Source organism: Fukomys damarensis, unplaced genomic scaffold, assembly GCF_012274545.1.
Source record: "Fukomys damarensis isolate Sample0158 unplaced genomic scaffold, DMR_v1.0_HiC HiC_scaffold_27, whole genome shotgun sequence".
Classification (NCBI taxonomy): Eukaryota; Metazoa; Chordata; class Mammalia; order Rodentia; family Bathyergidae; genus Fukomys; species Fukomys damarensis.
The window spans coordinates 2011955-2015885 of NW_022900939.1; positions in this window are offsets into that span (position 1 = coordinate 2011955).

Below are 3931 nucleotides of genomic sequence, written 5' to 3' on the forward strand. Positions count from 1 at the left end.
AAAGAAAAGAGGGTCTGGTGTAATGGTACACACTTGTGATCCCACCTACTGGGAAGGCTGAGGCAGGAGGATTGCAAATTCAAAGCTAGCTGGGGCAACTCAGTGGGAGCCAGTCTCAAAATAAAATTTTAAAAAGGGCTGTGAACATAGCTCAATGGTAAAGCACATGCCCAGGGTATGTGGGGCCCTGGGTTCAATCCCCAGTGGCCCTCCTGGAGGTACCCTCCCCATAGTGGGGGAGCATAAACAATGAGGGAGCATAGTCTGACCATGATGCCATGAGAAAGTCAAGCACCTGTTTCCAGAAGTCGTCATCCTTCACACGCTAGCTGACCCTGATGCACTGACCGACTCATGGTCACGTGCGGGGTTCTGCCCATGTCATCACTGGAGGGCGTCTACTCTGCTGCCTGCCTGTGGCCACCACATTCAACCAAGTTACCAGTGTTTCCCTGCTTAATTGCTGCCTCTCCCCACTCTGCCAACTCCAAACCATCACTGTAAACAGATATTAGCGTCACTGCCTCAATTACTTCCTACAGACAAACTCAAAGGAGGCTTTGTGACCTGTTCTGGGCTGGGGTGACCAGGCCTCCCATGCCCATGTCTACTTCCGTCCCTGCCACACTCCCACCTGCCCCATCATAGCTTAGAGTAATGTCTGAAGCAGGTCACACCTGCTTCTCTCTCTCTCTCTCTCTCTCTCTATTTTACTGCACATCTGTATGTCATTACTGGACATATTTTCTCTACACAAACAAGGTCCATTTTCACTTGTATGTTTCTTATTTAACACCTGTCCCCGAGAGCTTTTGTTTCAGGCGGAGCCAAAGTCTATCTATACGTTCCCTACTGTGCTCCCAACCAGCTGCTCAGGTCTGGAGATGGGGACAGCTGTGCAGAAAATATTGATGCTTTGTTTTGGTTTCTTTTGTTTGAGACAGGGTCTCACTAGGTAGTTCAGGCTGGCCTTGGGTGTATTCAGTGGGCACATGGAGTTCATCAAGAAAAGGAAGAAAGAGACCAGGCTGGGAAGCAGTTGTGACACTAGATGGTTATGGACCATGTGTGCCAGGCTAAGAATTCTGGTCCAGTCTGCCAGGCAGGATGGTGCAGATCTGTAATCTCAGCCCTCGGGAGGCTGAAGCAGGAGGATTGCCATGAGCTTGAAGCCAGCCTAGGCTACATAGAAGTCAAAGCCAGCCTGGACTACACGGTGAGATCCTATCTCAAAAAGAACAAAACAAAAAGAATTTTGGTCTGTAGGCCAGAAGCAGTTGTTGGCAACAGCCTGAAAGACAGCATTTGAAACTTTAAAAATATTGAAATATACAATAAAAGTAGAAATGATAGTATAAGAAACACTCCTATAATTGCCACCTAGATTTAACATATGTTTTGTGTAAAAGATAGGAGGATGTGTGGTTGTGCATTTTAAAGTATGTATTACTAGTTTTGGCTGACTGTGTTCCTTCCTTTTTGCTGACCCATTTCAAAGAAACCTACAAACAATATGATTCTTCACTCCTAAACACTTTAGCACATTTCTCTACATTTTATGTTACCCATCATACCATTACTCAGCAAATGTAATGATCACCTAATAACCTCTGACACGAGTCCATTTTAAAATTCCAACAGTCCCCAAAATGTCGAAAAGGCTGTTTATACAGAAGAATCCAGTCAAACATTTGACTGTGTCTTTAAAGTTTTTTTATTGAGTTTATTGGTACATTTTAGGTATACAGTACCGTTACATTCATTATTGGGATCTTGGACCTTTACATGACAGGTCTTGGTTCTCTTTTTTTTTTTTTTAATTTAGAACAGTCACCCCTGCCTCCTTTTTATGGTGTTGATTTTCCTGGGTCCACCTGAAGAGCCAGGGCTCATGGCGCTTCTGTGAAATAATTGTCTTACAGAACGCTTCACCGGCCTGATTCAACTGCCTCCTTTGGGTGTCCCTCAACCGCCTTCTCCAGTCTGTAAACTGGAGCTAAGATCTAATGGCTTGGCTACATTCATTCAGCTTCAACAATTTGGGCAAGGAAATTTTATTAACTGATGATGTGTATTTCATGCTAAACCACAGGGACCTAACAAAAATATTGACTGTCTCAGGGTTAGGGATGATAAGGCAGATAACCAGGTTAAGGTAGAGACAGCCCGACTTACCTGAATTAAAACTAGTGTGTCTTTCTCCTTTGTGATCGATAAATGATGAAAAGGGCATTGGCAACACAATCCATATTGTTATAGGTGTTTTCCTATTTTAAAAAAACTCTGAGCATGGACATGCGCTTAGTTGCAACAGCCTCTTTGTACAGTTTTATTGCTTTTAGACTTGGAGTGCTTAAATGACCTTTCCAGTCATAGAACCAACAATTAGCAAAGACACCACTCAAGCATAAATGGGTTTAGTCTCTTTAAAGAATTAATCCCAATTAACTTACATCACACTGAAAATGTGTAGAGCATTCTTTCTCCAGAATTCAATAAATATTTCTCTCCGTTTGAAATCATTTTTTCCTTTTTTTAAATGGTACTGGGAATTGAACTCGGGCACTTACACTTGCAAGGCAGGCGGCAAAACCACTGAAGTAAATCCCCAGCCCTTGGAGTCAGTTTCTAAAATGGGGTGTTTTGCTTTTGGGGGGGGGGCGTTTTCCTGTATTTTCTGTTTTGGTTTTTTTCGAGGAAAATTCACTTCTTCAAACTGGTAAAACAAACCGGTGCTGAGTTCTCAAAGTACCAAGCTGCTTGCTGGCTGCGTTTGTAATAATAGTTTACAACGCCCGAATGTTACACTAGTTACTGAATTCGGCTTTTTATTTTTCACAACGTGTAGACAAAGCCAATTGATGAAAATAACGATTTCTTGTCTAAAAAGTTAAACGAGTACCTATGAATCTATGGTGCTAAAACCAACACAGGGCTTTTAGGGCTGGAAAAGATGCAGTCAGGCCCTCTCGAGTCTGCCCTTCAAGCCAGGCGATGCGCCAGGACAGAGCAGAGGAAAGAGACGGCCTGGAATGGAGAGACGACGGTGAGGCGCGACAGTGCGAGCCGGGGAAGGGAATGAGGGGCCGCCAGGCAGAGGGAACTCCAACTCTGGGAGAGAAGAGCGGTCCTACAGGTCGGGGCCGACTCTTCCTAACTACAGTCTGGAGCTCTTAACTCAGAAAGGGTCAACATCGCGCCCGACACGGAAACTACACCATGGAAGGCCACCGAGCTTCCGCCTCCCATCACTGTCCCTCAAACCCTAAGCAGGAAGGCAAGCCTGAGAAAGATGTTCCTTGATTTCATTGGTTATCTTGCCTGCCCATCCCTCACTACGTGTCTTTCATTGGTCAATTTTGCCAGGTCCCGCTTTCACAGACAATTCCCGGAACTAATCTTCTCCAATCACCACCCTTCCTCTCCGTCGAGGTGTAAGTGACGTTGATGTTCACCAATAAAAAATGAAAATGAGGCTGTGAAGTACAAGACTCCTCCCCTTTTACCTCAGAGCGTTCAGTGAATGGTAGAAAAGGTTGAGGAGCTGATATCAACCACCAATCCCGAAGGGCGGAAGAGGACGCCGAGAAGAGTGACGGGAGGGGGTGACGTGGCGGTGACAGACGCTTATACGGAAGTGAGTGGCGGAAACATAAACCAATCAGCGATCAAATAGGCCAGGCGCTCTGCATTTTTCCGTCCTCCCGGAGAGCTAAGAGACTTTAGAGAAGAGCCAATGAGAATGCAGCAAGATCTGATTGGCTGTCACAAGGACCAATCCGAGGCGAAGTTGGCGGGCGCGCCCCACCCCGGGCTCTCACTGGATGGAAGAGGATGACAGGCCCGAGAGAAACGCCAATGTCCGCGGGGTTCTTCGCAAGTGACACTCGGCCGCACCAATCGACGCACTCTTTTCGGCGGCCGAGCCCTC